General features: G+C 43.2%; 1 protein-coding gene across 1 annotated transcript in view; it reads left to right on the top strand.

Moving 5' to 3' along the window:
• The first annotated feature begins 5318 nt into the window (after window positions 1–5318).
• CREBRF (CREB3 regulatory factor) overlaps window positions 5319–14450 on the top strand; it is a 55042-nt gene continuing 45910 nt past the window's right edge. Inside the window, exon 1 of the mRNA XM_061188477.1 lies at window positions 5319–5424. The gene's annotated coding sequence lies outside the window, so the exon portion shown is untranslated. The remainder of the gene's footprint in view (window positions 5425–14450) is intronic.

Raw genomic sequence — 14450 nt, forward strand, 5'->3', positions numbered from 1 at the left:
AATACTCCCTACTCCTCTGTTCCCCAACCAGAGGAGAGAAGAAAACCACCGACCTGGTCCTCCCTTCTTTTATGGAGTTGGCAGGAGCCTGAACCTTTGTTTGGAGGAAAGGAGAACCACCCCTTACTTTGTCCTGATTCACCCTTCAGTTCCCTCTGCTACTCCCAAGTTCCCCAAGGGCGACTTCCTCTTTTGCCAGACTGGGAAGAGGTGATTGGGTAAGTGGGCAAGGAGCCTCTTCATGTCAAGCTGACTGGTTATCAGGGCACCAAGAAGGAGCTGTAGCCAGCTCACCAGGACTCCTGCCGCCAGAATCCTGATGTAAGCCTGAGTGGCGGGTGCACCGCCCACGTTGCAGGGAGCTGGTGCCCGTAGGATATGTATGGAAAGGCCAGCAGCCCTGCAGGAGCCTAGATGGGCACTGACTTATGGGGGTAGATTAATGAGGCTTCCTCCTAGTACTGCCCTCTTAACACAGGATGGAGTCCACAGCTGGCATTCAGGTTTGTTAATGTGCTCTATGTCTCACTGTGACTGGAGTGTGAATTCAGGTACATTGCACCCATTTATTTTATGCATCTCACTCTTGGGCTGGACCTTGTGAAAACAAGCTGAAAACTCAAAACTGGTGAGCACCATCCCTGGTTTTGCTGTAGCATGAGGGAAATTTATGACCTTGTGAATTTATGGGGTGGGGGGACCTTGGATACACAGGACCCCCTAACTTCACCCTCAGTTCTCTGAACTTTTTATTATTATTTCTTTCCTTTAGTGACCTTTCTGGACTGTTTACTTCCTGTGTTTAGAAATCCAGCTTCACAGTTTTACACCAGATTGGGCCTTTTGGAATGTGCTTCTATTTGTAGTTCAACAAACTGTTATCTGGCTACAGGTCTTGGTTCCTACTTCTTATCAATCTGTTCCTCCGCTTTCTGTTTTTATTGTCCTATTTCTGGCCTCCCCAACAAGAAGGTCTTATTGTACCTGTCCTTTGGGAGTCTTTCCTACAACAAATACTAGATTGTTCTCACTCCCTGGCTTCCTGGTTAGCTCTCAGTTAGAGTGGCTGATACTAACAGTGTATCTTCAGCTCAGCGCTGACAAAAAACCAAAACCAAACCAAAAAACGAAAACCCCACAGGAACTACTAGATGTCCTGGAAATTTTCAGTCTTAGTGAAACAGACAAAACAATTTTGACAGGAATGCTGCCTTGGAAGATAATGGCATCCCAAAACAGTCTGAGTTGCTTGCTGCCCTCTCTTGCCATGCCACTTTCCCTTCTCTGCCGCTGCTTCTCTTCCAAGAAACTTCCAGTCACATTCCTCCCTGGAAGGTAGAGGAGGGGAAGACCAACATTTTTGAGCACCCATTAGGCATCAGGCCATGCATTTCATGCTCAAAATCAACTTGTGAGGCAGGTGATGACAGAAATCAAGGGATAGACGGATTAGGAACTTGCCCAAATCAGTTAGCAAGAAAGTGGCCCTGAAACACGTGTCATGTTCTTAACAACCAGGTCAGGGCTTCCCCTCTTATAAACTCTTGTATTGTCAGCTTCCCAAGTCAGTCTCCTTCACCAGGTTCTGAGTTCCTCCAGGGCAGAGGCTGTGTCTTCCTGTACACATTAGGCACTCAACAAATGTCAGTTTCTTTATTGCTTTCTCTTCCCTTATCTGTCACTAAGCAGGCTTGAATCTGCTGTCTAATGATGTGCCTGGCATTCTCCGTAATTCAAGGATGTATTAGTGTTTATGCCCCTTGATTTACTCGAGGAAATAATATCAACACACATGTTACGAATAATACAAAGCAGTAAGTACATTAAGTGCTCAGTTGGGTGGAAGAAGGAAGGAGATTAATGAGGGCAGATATAGATATGATAGAAATAAACTTCATAAAAGATATGGGGTCTTCAACCATGGAGGATGAATAGGATTTGGAGGTTAATCTGTGCCTTCTGTCCACAAGCAGTTAACAAGCTCCTATCCTGTAGCAGACATGGGCTGGGTTTGGAGAATGAGGATTCAGGGGAAATAAGTAAATGATCGACTAGGGAAGTGCATTTGGGGCTGAACTTCGGTGCCTCCCAGGAGAAGTAAGAAACCGAAGCTCAGAGCTGTCACATAAAGAACACTGCATCTTATCGAGAGGTTGAGACGATGGGAAGAACTGATCTTTTCTCTTCCCCCAAAGAATATTTTTTAGGAGGGATGAATGAGGGATGGGTGCCAATTGCCAAGCATCAATTAGTATCCCTTTTAGATTCACCCTCAGCAACGCTTCAGTTTTCTCAGGAAGAAAATTGGTTTTCAAAAGTGTCAGAAGGACACAGCTTTTCCTGGAGATCTTGATTAATCTTGAGTTAATTAATCTCACTTCTAAAGCTGTGAAATCTTAACATATCACACAGGTCCAGAGGGGTCTGGAAAGAAAACACAGATTCAAAAGGAAAACACTCATTTAGAAGATATGTGCATGACCAGCAGGCAGGGCTCAGTCTGTGCTCCAATGAAAAATTACACACAGTGCAAACTTTAGGTCAAAAGGAAAGTTAGGACCTGTGGCAATTATTTTAATGCTTTCAGGAGAACTCAAAGTTAGAAGGACCATAGAGAACATCCAGTTCTAGTCCAGTTCCTCCTAGTGAAGAAACTGGAACCCAGAGAGGTCGAGCCCCTCACCCTGGGTCTCATAGTTGGTGGCAGAGCTCCAACTGGGGTCTTGGCGCCAAGAACAGTGTTTCAAATACATCAAGGTTTAAAGTGGGTGAAATGTCTGCATTTCCAATGTCTCTGGAAGGATACAGAGAGTGTGGGTAACCGTGGTTGGTTCTGAGAAGGAGAAATGAGTGGCCAGGGAACAGGGGTGGGAGAGAGATTTAATTTTCACTGAATACTTTTTGTACCTTTTGAATTTTGTACAGTGTAAACATGTTACCTAATCAAGCAATAAAAATTATTTTTAAGAATTCAGTGGAGTCCTAAGTATTACTTTTTTACCCCATTGACTCATATTTGGGTAAAACATATTTTTCTGACTCAGGCTATCCCAGTATGTAAATGGTTCTGCAGTATCAAGGTTAAGCATTTTGGAAGTGGTCATGGCAGTTGGTTACTGCTTTGTGGCTAGAACAAGAAGAGCCTTCTGAAACTCAAAGCAGTGCTATTCCAGAGTCCTAACTCCCTGCCAACTTTGACTGTGGCACAATCTGGCAGGATAAAGCCCAGAGAAACAGAAATCAATTAGGAGTCAGTGATTTCATTCACTTCAGAGCAGGATATAGTCATTAATAAACCTTGATGGAAAGGTCTCTGTTAGCCAAAAGTCTGTCCTTTCCAAGACAACAGAAGATACAAAGGCGGGAATACGACATAATTCACTAGTAAGTGCTTTCAGTGGGCAGAGTCTTGTGCTGGAAGAAGAATCTGGGTGGTCCTTGAGCCCAAGAAACTGTTGCCCAGTAGAGGAGGTGAAAATACCTATGTTCAAAGGGCAGTAACAGTGGAAAAGCTAACCATCTGCTGGAGTTTTTCCAAATATAGTATTACGAGAGAGGATTATCTGTGACCTGCAGAGATTTAATGCATGAATCTCATGAATGAGAGGAACCTGGCTCAAACTTCCCAAGCTAGTTTTTCTGTTGGGGTTTCATTTTTAAATTCCAGTTGATGTGGAAAATTAGAAGGTGGTATGTTAGACTTAGGAAAATAATTATAGTCCTGCTACTTCCTGTGCAATAGGGAAAATACTCATTCCTTCATTGGGTATTGAGACCCTAAGGCATTTTGAAGGATACAGAGGTGAGATTTACTGTCCTCTTTGGTATCTACATATACTTATCTATTAATATGGTGTACAAAAGTATTATTTTAGTAGCTGTTTAACTGCTGAAGTCTAGAGTTATCCTTACTTGTATTTAGTCTGCTGCGGATCTTCTAAATAATGCCCTTGAAACAATCTAATCATACTATCATTCATTAAGTGCTCACTATATTTGAAGCACTATGGTAAGTGCTTCATACGAATTATTTTCACTCAGTTCTCACATCAACCCCATGAGCTACTTACAGTGGAGCCTCACGAGGTTAAATAATTTGTGCTGATTCACACACGGTAGAGCAAGGTTTCAAATCCAGGTTGCTATTCAACCAGTATTTAATGACTATGTGGCAGGCATGAAAGGTAGAGGATAAACAGTAGAAGCTGGTCCTTGTCCTCTTGAAGCTTATGACCTATAAAACTCTCTGATTCAAAAGTCCATGGTTTTGACATTGACATTACTACTTCTCTATATGCGTGCAAAGAGGAGCCACCTTTTCAAAGGCAATTACTCCTAAGAGGAAACTGGCATCCTAAAGGAATCTAGTCAAGCATTTCTGTTCCCCAATCCTCCTTTCCCTATGCTTACTAAAATTAGATTTCTGTGCTCAGAATATGAATTCTGTGCCCTTAAGTAGAAAAAAGAACAGTCTGCAAGCGCAGGCTGTGATGACAGAACTGGGTTCTAGTCCCAGCTGGATCATTTACAAACTGTCTGACCTTGAGCAAGTAACTTAACCTCTCTGAGCCTTAATTTCCCCGTCTGAAAAATTGGTATATTAGCACTGCGTGTTATTATTAATAGAATTAGGAAACACACACACTCAGGTCCATGTGTTATGAAGGCTTGTTTGTCGAGGCGCTTCTGGTAGCATTCTGTTTGTACGGTTGTGTACAGATCGCTGTCTGAAAGGTGCACGAAATCTGGTTGATTCCAGCGTCTGGAGCAAACGTGCGCAATAAATATTAGTTGAAAGAATGATCGAACGACTGAAGGCAAGGTCAGTTTCTCAGTGAATTGAGAGGTTCAGATGGGAAGGACATTCATAAAACAGAAAGTGGATGCAATCCCCATCCTAAGTTAATGCCCTCTGTTTTCATAGATTCCTTCAAGTTTCAGTGAACTTAAACTGTAAAATGGGCATACGGGCACTTCCGGCCTCACAGCGTAGTTCTAAGATTAGATAGAATGCAGGACGTGAAAGCATTTGTAAACGAACAGCGCCGAGAAACGTGAGGGTAGCTGGCTATCAGAGACGGCCCACGCCCACAATGCAGCTGCAGGCACCGAGCCCCCGCTCCGCCCCCTCTTCCTGGTTTTTCCCGGCCACCCGCCCCTCCCGCGTCATGTGATAGGGGTGCTTCGCCGGGCCGAGCTCCTGATTGGCCGGGCTGCAGGACGCCTCGCGATTGGCCCGAGGCCGGCGGGCCCCCGCCTCCCTCCTCCTCCTCGCCGCGGCCCACGTGAGGGGGGCGAGTCACGCGATTTCCGGGAACCCGTCAGGAAGGACATAAACAAAACAAACCCGAGGAAGCATGGAGAGGGGCCGCGGCCCCTGCAGCGGAACCCGACCCAGCCCCTGAGCCACCCCCACACCCACAGGTGAGCTCCGCTGCCCGCCACCCGGAGCCCGCAGGGGCCAGGACTAGGTGACGAGCCGGGCGGGGGGCGGAGGAGGGCCGCTGGCCTAGGAGGTGGCAGCGCCGGGGCTTTGGGCCGGGCCGGCGCGGGGCGGGGGCCAGGACCAGGGCAGAGTCTGGGGGCGCGCGGGCCGCAGGCTGCCGCCTGCCGGTCACGGGGGTTCTGGCTCCCCTCCCCCACCCCCGGCCCGGGACGGTTATATAAAAGCGCGGGGCGGCGGTAGAGGGAGCTACGGGCGGGAGGCAGGCTAGGCCAGGGGTGGGCAGTGCCGGGCGTCCGCCCTACCAGGCCGCCCGGCCCTTCACCGCTGCCTCGGAGCCCGGGGCCGTGGCTGCCGGCAACCGGCCTGTCAGAGAAGCGAGCGGGTGGGAGGGGCCGGGAAAGGGAGGGGAGGCGAGGCTGGCGGGGAAGGACGAGTGAGAGGGGCGTGTGAGGAAGGGCCGGGGCCACGAAGGTTGGAACCAGGCTGACAGGAGACGAGGAGGCGCGGGCTGGGGGTTGGGGGGCTCCAGGCAGGGGTGTCTCGAGGGTGGCCGCTCCCCCTTTCCGTCCCCGCCCCAGAGACTGGCGAGAGGGGGCCTCCCTCCCGGGATTTGTTTATATGTCTTCTCAAAGCAGCTTGAAGCGGCTTGGAGGCGGAGTTTTCTGCGCAGAGTGGCAGGCCCTGCTATCCAATGGAGCAGGCGGACGAAGGCTGCCAAGCCAATGAGAGTGGGGGAGGCGGTGCCGCGGGCCCCCAAATATTTAGGCTGTGCCGGGGTGGGCCGGGTGGGGCGGCCATGTTAGATGGGAGGGGACCGGTGGTGGTGGGTCACTGAGAGGGGAGGAGACAGGGCAAAGGGCAAGGGAGCCGGGCCGGGAGCCGGGCCGGGGGCGTTTCGGGTGTCCGAAGGCGAGTCATATCGGACGATGAAGTAGCTCAGGGGAGCCTGACCCCGACCCACCGCTCTCCCCACCCGAGCAGAGGAGGCAGGGAAGTACCGAGGGCAGTCTAGCCGCCCCTTGGGGGTGGTTCCTGGGACTAGATGGAGCTCAGTCTCTGGATTCGCCCTCTTTCTCGGCCTTTCGCTTCCTGACAAACCCGGCCGCCAAGCCCTGTAATTGCCCTCCTTTAACCCAAGAAGGCAAACCTTTTTGCTGTTTCTCAGCGAGCTTGAGCCTTAAGAAGGTACTTGGATAACTAGCGGTCTAAATTTCTGCACCAGGCCTCAGATAGAAGCAGTGAGGAGGAAGTTATGTTTTTCTGGATTTTGCACAGAGGAAGCCAGGACTAGAAAAGCCGAGAAAGTTAAGGGCTGGGCGGGGTCTCCGTTTTTTCATCAGGATACCTTCTAAAGATCAGGCCCCTCGTGTTTGCCCTAGCTTAGTAGTAATTTGCCCCTCCTGCTTACATAAATTGGTAGCTCACTTAAATTAGCTTCATGAGAAAACTGAGCCATGAGGAAATTATTTAGGTTTGAAGGTTCTTTAGGACTCTGTCTTGCGAATACCCTGCAGGTGAGAAATAGGATCAAGATCTGACTTATTTCTTTTAAAAAAAGCAAAAAATAAGATTTCTTTGTAAATCTTGTGATTTGTGGTAAACTGTTTGTCACTTGGTTGTACTTTTAAATATTTTTTTCCCATTTTCTTGTAATCCATAATAGCTAGGAGAAACACCAAAGATGAAAGAGGAAATGGTATGAGTAATTAGAAAATCAACTTATTTTACTTTATTTGCTTCACGATTATTTTGGCATCTTGTCTGCCGTATTAGATGCTTAATTTAGTTTTACGTTAACATCACCTTACAATCTGTGACTGCAATGGTATTGTCAAGGGTACCAGGCTGTTGATGCATCTTTGGTTAAACACTTATGGTTAGGAACATGCCTTAGGTATATCGTGCAGGGGCTATTCAAGAGTTGACTGTTTTTATTTAGGAATTTGCATTATCTCCTATTTTGTTAATCGATTTCTGTATTAATTTGATATGATTGACTCACAGTTCTGTTAAGAATGATATATAAAAATATAATCTCTGATTATTTGATAGACTTCAGCTATTAAATATAATTTTTATGACAAAAATATCTTATTTTTTCTCTTATTCTAAGAATGGTAAATAGATCCAACAGGACTTATTTGGATGTAATTCTTTTATATGATTGATAAAGCATATCTGGAATTTTTAGACTAGTAAGCATAGAAGAGGCTAAATATATCCAGAAGAAGAGATTTGGGATCCTCCACTTACTATCCCATTTTCTGTCTGTCATGACAGGGGGAAACAAACTTTTACAAAAACTATGTCTCATCTGGTTTACTAGTTTAACATGTGTGGGTTCTTGGATGCCAGTGTAAGGAATAAAGGAATAATTATGGCTCCTTGTGGTGGTTAACTAAATACAAGTGACAATGAAAATACAGTGAGTTTGCATATTGATTCTATTAATGTAGCACAGTTGTAAAAGATTAAGAGAACTAAATTCACTGTTCGCTTTTAAAGTTTAGTTTTTAGTCAGGATTGACAACTACGTGACTTTCAGTGATTCAGCAGAGGTTTGTTTCCATGTGGGTTTGTACTTGGATGTTTTGGGGACGAATCCTCTTTCACCGTATTCAGTAGTTTGTCTTTCAGGGTAGATAAACTCTTAGACTGGACATAAATTTGTCAGATCATTGGTGCTAATGATTCTAAGATAGGGTAACCTGTACAGACTTCCTGTACAGGGTCAAGTAGTAAATATTTAGGCTTTGTGGGCCATGTAGTGTCTGTCACAGCTACTGAGGTCTGCAAATTGTAGCATGAAAACAGCCATAGACAATATGTTTGGGGCTATAATCCAGTAAAACTTTATTTATAAGAACAGGCTGTATTTGAAGGCTGTAATTTGTTTGTCAGCCCATGTTCCAAGACATCAGTCTCTGGGTTTTAAGTACTTAGATGTTAACTTATTGCAATATATATAAACATGAACTTCGGGTAATATTTGAGCACTTGCAGAATGTACATATCTCCTGCCTTGAAGAATTTTTAGAGTAAGAGCGCATGGCAACATGGTATTCTATATTTTTATTTTATTTGCAAATAGGTGTTTTCCTGAAAAACCATTTAAAGCAAATGTTGGCCTATTAAGTCCTATTTATTTTAGAGATGCATTGTGATTGAAAAAAATTTTGGCTTTAAGATGTATCTAAGAACCTTAGTATATTCAAGGGTATGGTCCTATTGAGGTTTAAAAGTGCATTTAACACATCATTCCTAACAAAACTGTACAGCTGTTTGAAGAGAAGTTGGTCAAGTGAATAGATAACACACTTAGCTCTTATATATATACCCATACAGTTAATTTGGAAGCCACATTGATTGTGTTGTTGCCTGAGATGTTTCTAGAATTACCTAAATAAAGTGGGGTGCTTTTTCAAACAAGACCCCCCAAATTTTAGGTTGCCGCCCCTCCCCTTCCTTGGATAATGTCAGGTGGTGCTACGTGCCCAATGAAGCGGAGATGCCGTAACTAAAAATATTACACAGGCAAATACTTTTTCATGTGTAGTTTTTTGTTTTGTTTTTATGTAATATTTCACCAGTCTTGTTGATTTGAACTGGATTTCAAGTGTGAGCATGAAAGTTCAGGAAAGAGAATATATTGACCTCTTAAAGCTGAAAAGCGTCATGTGGCCTTCAATCTTGTTTCTAGTTCTCGTTAACCTATGTTTGCCTGGGTGACTATGAGTAATTCAATTTATTAATTTGTTAATAGTGGGGATGTTCTTCTATCTCACAGAGGGATATTGGGAAATTGTTAGTTATTGTGTTCTCAAACTCTTGTACTTTGAATATGCTAATGCTTCAGGCCGCTTGAAACCACCTCCCAAATCTGGATTCAATTTTCTTTCTCTTAGGGATTGCCTCTCAGTTTCTCTTTATTAGGACTTTCCCCACCCTACAGCATTTCTCTACCCACTTAACAGCGAGCAACTTGAGGTCAGAGTCTGCCTCTTATTTCTGTATCTCCAGTGCCTCACACCTTTTAGTGCTTCTGAACTACTTAAATAAATGAGTGAATCGCTAAAAACTGCTTATCTGGAAGGCAATGAAGTCAGTCTGCTATTAGTAGAGATGTTGGGCTTTCTGAGTTGGAAGGGAGTAATTAATCACCATCTGCTCATACAAAAAGTCTTCATGTTAAAATTGACCCTTTCTTGTAAGAAAGTTTATAGAGAAGCTATTTTGATGATGTCTAAAAACCCCTTGAATTCTTCTGTTAATTTTTTTCAGGTACATTCCGTTAGACTCATTGAATATTCCTTTCAGGTGCACGCGCACACACACACACACACACACACACCCAAAAAACAACAACAAAAAGACCTTGTGCTTTGTCATTGGATTTGTCATTAGCTCTTGGCACACTTGGTCTTTGGGTGTTTGGCAAATGTGAGTGAAACTTCTTATTTCTTAGCTGTTTGGGATAATTATTGATCTATGTAGCAGGGTCCCTTTGGGGGAGAAGCACTGTAAAATCATTCTGGCTAATAAGTCTGATTTACCCCAATGGGGAAGGCTAGATGTGGAGGGAGTTTGATGCAGGGGACTGCAGTGGTACTTTGTGACTGCAATCCCATTCCATTGCCAGCCAAGCCTTGTATGCCTTTTCATGACAGTATGCCTTTTTTTTTTTTTTTTTTTACAATTTAGAATTTTTATTAAAACAATCATTTAAATTACAACAATCCCCCAGAATAGAAAATAGCCTTCCCTGGTCTGGCCCTGATAGGAGGCCCCATAGGAAGAAGGGTGGTTTGACGTCTTTGAAAATGGATGGATGGAACTTCCTTGGAAGCCCAGAAGAGCCAGCCTGGCCCCAGGGCAGCTGGGGGAGGCCATCTCCCCACCAAGGCCACCCCCTCCAGGGGCCTCCAGGCCCCAGCCCTGTCAGCGGGTGAAGCTTAGTCACTGTCACAGGTTGTCAGTCTCAGGACTTGCGGTTTTGATTTGAAAGAGAAAAGAGAGGGAGAGAGAAAATGGTACTTTGTGACTGCAGTCCCATTCCATTGCCAGCCAAGCCTTGTGTGCCTTTTCATGACAGTATACCTTTTCAATGCCAGTTCATGACATTCCTTCCAAAATCTATATTGGAACTCTCCTCCCCACTAATTCCCAGCAACTCTGATCATCCTGTCATTCTGTCCTTTTAACGCCAAAACCACTTTTACATTTTTTGTTACAAAGTCATGTTTTCACTTATTTATCTTTGGGTGTTGTTGACGTTGACAAGTTTCTGACGAAAGCATCATGAGCTTGCTGATTTTTTGTCCTTCTTCAGTTTTCTTCAGATTCTTTGTTGGACACTTATTTTCTTCCGGATAATGTTTTGTCTTGGTGAATTTAAGCTGCCCCTTTTGTTTTGTAGAGGAAGTTCCTTTGACTGCTACACACCATTCCTGGTACAATTTGCCTTTTTCCCTATTATATGTTTGCCATTCACCAAGAAATTTAAAGCATTATGAAAACAAAACTTAACATGTCCTTGATGTTATAGGGAGAAACAAGGGGCAGGGTGGATGTACTCCTGTTTGAAAGATTCACTGTACCCTTTTTTTTTTTCCCCTGGTCTCACTGCTCAGCTTGCAGGATCTTAGTTCCCCAACCAAGGATTGAACCTGGACCCTTGGCAGTGAAAGCACCGAGTCCTAACCACTGGACCACCAGGGAATTCCCTCACTGTACCCTTTAAACAGCAAGGCTTCAAACATCCTACTTGTGTTGTAAAAGATGAGGTAGACTTTATAGCTTTTTGAACTGCTTTTTAGTAAGGGTTTACATCCTTACTGCTGAATCCTCTGCTGGAGTTGCCCATAGACGAGTAGAGGAGACAGATATTATAGTTCAACATTATAGTATTTAGAACAACATGTCCTGAGAATATGGAAGATGGACTACTAACTCTGCCTGGGCAAGTTGGAGAAGCTTCCCAGAAAAGACGGCATTTGAACTGGGTTTGAAGACTAGTGAAGGAAGTCAGGGAAGTCTAAAAGGTGTACAAGATGTGTAGGGTGGGGTTGGGTATGAGAAGGCTTCAACTAAGGCAGAGGTGGAGATGGAAGAGGAAGGGACTACTTTGTGAGATTTAGGAGGAAAGAACATTTTTGCTTTCCCTTGTCCTTTAATTCTCTTGGGCCTGCTTTGCACTGTCAGGTCTCTGTAGCTCTGACTTTGGTCTCTTTCTCCCTAGTTTTTAGTTTTTCTTTTAGCCCCTCATCAAGGTCTGACATGCCTCCCTTCTTCTGTCTTCTCATCTGTGGTCACCAGGTACCTTTGATTCTGACCCAGTGTGTCTCTTACCTTTACTTCATCTCCTTGCCGCCATCCCTTCCTTTACTCCCTTTAGGTTTCCTTTCCCTTTTTTGAGTCTTACTTTTCATTTTGCTCTATTTAAAAAGAAAACAAAAATTCTTTCACATTACTGTTTATTTTGCATATGAACAGCAATATATGTCTGAGTTGATTCCCTCTTGGGAAATCTTGTGAGATCAACTTGTCTTTGATACCTATCTAGGTACTAATTATCCATCTCTATGAATTTCCTTTTTCGAAGCATTTTCCTTTGTATTCAGAGAGGTCACTTCTCATAGGCTACAGTGCAGAATATTACTAGTTATATCTTGTGTTTTTTAATTCTTATGAGCCTTAAACTTGTTCTGTGATGAGACCCAATTCAAGTCTCACCTTTTCCTGAAACTTTCCCAAACTTTCCCAGGTAGAGATGGCAGTACTCTTCTCTCTAGTTTTATAGCATTTTCTGAACACCTCTTCTTAGAACTAGCTTTATTGAGGTATAATTTACATAAATTTACACAATTTTTAGTTTTGACAAATGTATGCAATTATTTAACCTCCTCTGCAGTCATGATATAGAACGTTTTCATCACCACAGAAAGTTCCCTCATGCCCCCCTTCACCCCAGCCCCAATTACTGATTTACTTTCTATCACTGTAGTTTTTTCTTTTCCGGAATTTCATATAAATGCAATCATAGAATGTGTTGTCTTTCGAGTCTGACTGCTTTTACTTAACATAATGCTTTTGAGATTCATGTTGTTTCGAGTTATCAATTGAGTACTTGTTATTATACGGATGTACCACGATTTGTCTTATCCATTTACCAATCGATGAATATTTGGGTTGCTTTCAGATTTTAGGCTACTGTGAATTAAGCTGCAATAGACATTCATGTACAGTTCTTTTAAATACCTGTTTTCACATTCCCTTTCATTTGGAGGTCGAGTTGCAAAATGGTTAAGTATGAAAGTCCTGGAGTTAGCTGTGTTCACAAACAAGCCTTTTGCTAGTTCTGTGGTTTTGAGAATCTTTAAGATTCCCTACTTGTAAAATGGGACTGGTTGGAGATTGGAGCAAGCTGGAAAGCACAGGCCCGTTTCAAGCGATAACTCTCACTTCAATTCAAGTGATCTTCCTGAGAATATGTACCCAATGTTGTCAGGTCTGATTTTTTTCCCCCAAGGGAGTGGCATTTGATAACAGGATACAGAAATTTTGTATGAAATTTCCAACTTAAGTGCTGGCAGTTAAATTTAATTTTTTCAAAACACTAACGTGTGGGCTGAACAAAACTCATGTAGGCATTGATTTGTGGCTGCAATCCAGTTTGAGATCTTGGCTTAAAATCTTCAGTTTTTTTGGGAATTCCCTGGCGGTCCAGTGGTTAGGACTCGGTGCTTTCACTGCTGGGGCCAAGGTTCAATCCCTGGTTGGGGAACTAAAATCCTGCAAGCCGTGCAACATGGCCAAAAAAACAAAGCCTTCAGTTTTTTGTCTCTTGTTTTAAAATGTACATACTCTTGGTAGAGTGAACTTATTAGGACCTTGTTACATTCGTTTTATAGCTTAGAATAATAACTTGCTGATTTTCTATCTCCCAAGTTAAAAACAAATGAATTACTGTAAATGAATTTTATTCTGTTTTCTGATTGTAGGGGGATACAAGAATTATGAGTGTCTATTGGAAGGGTGGGACCAGATTCTTTTTACTCTTTGTATTCCTCTTCTGAGAGCTGCTGATTCTATTCAGAGCTATGTTTTCCCAGCAGTTGGGATAGTCTGCCTCCTTTGATTTATTCTGAACCCTGTTGAGACAAGTATAGTATAGATTAAACTGTGTGTTTGTATGTGTGTGTGTTCGTTAGAAACTGTGCAAGGTATTATGAGTACAAAGATAAATTTTGTATAAATCCATTCCCTCAAGTTGCTCAGCCTCTTTGGTGAAGCCAGTATAAATACTATAAAAAAGAGATAAATTGTATGTAATTTTTTGAACAATAAGAGCAGTAATTTCTCTGAAGAAGCCTTTCTCCTTGTAATTTATCCACCAATTCTTTACTGTGTATAGAGATGACTAGTTTGCAACTTTATGAATTACTTTGTGACTCCAAAGATTCTTTTGCTGATTAAACCAGCATGTTGAACATTTCACCCTCATAAAGCTGGAGCGAGGGTGTTAAATGACCTGTGTTGCCTGCATATCCTTTATTCACCCTAGTTCCAGGCAGTTGGGTTTTTGTGATAATTAAGTGTGGAATTCAGACAATCTAGGATTCTGAGTTGAGTTTAAGTTTATACATTCAATAGCAGCCACATCCCAGGAACATCTTACACTGACGAAGGAATCAGAAAACAAAAAGTAGCCACCATTTCTTGTCTGTTTTGTGCCAGGGCTAGATTCCTTACATATTATCATGAATCACAATATCCCTGCAAAGTAAGAGGGGGAATTCTTGTATTTACAAATAAAAGAAGGCAAGTGAGAATCTGGAATGAAATTCCAAATACTCAATTTTAAAGCAGAGCCTTTTATCTTGAATCTAGAGTTTGTTTCTCAAAGAGCAAGTCTTTAGGAGTATTGGAGCCAAAGAGGCAGCCAGCCTTTCTCAGTTTTGAAAGAAATGACCGCAAAACTGTATTCACAACCTCTTTGTAGCCC

Source organism: Eubalaena glacialis, chromosome 4 (genome assembly GCF_028564815.1).
Source record: "Eubalaena glacialis isolate mEubGla1 chromosome 4, mEubGla1.1.hap2.+ XY, whole genome shotgun sequence".
In the NCBI taxonomy this organism is placed as follows: domain Eukaryota; kingdom Metazoa; phylum Chordata; class Mammalia; order Artiodactyla; family Balaenidae; genus Eubalaena; species Eubalaena glacialis.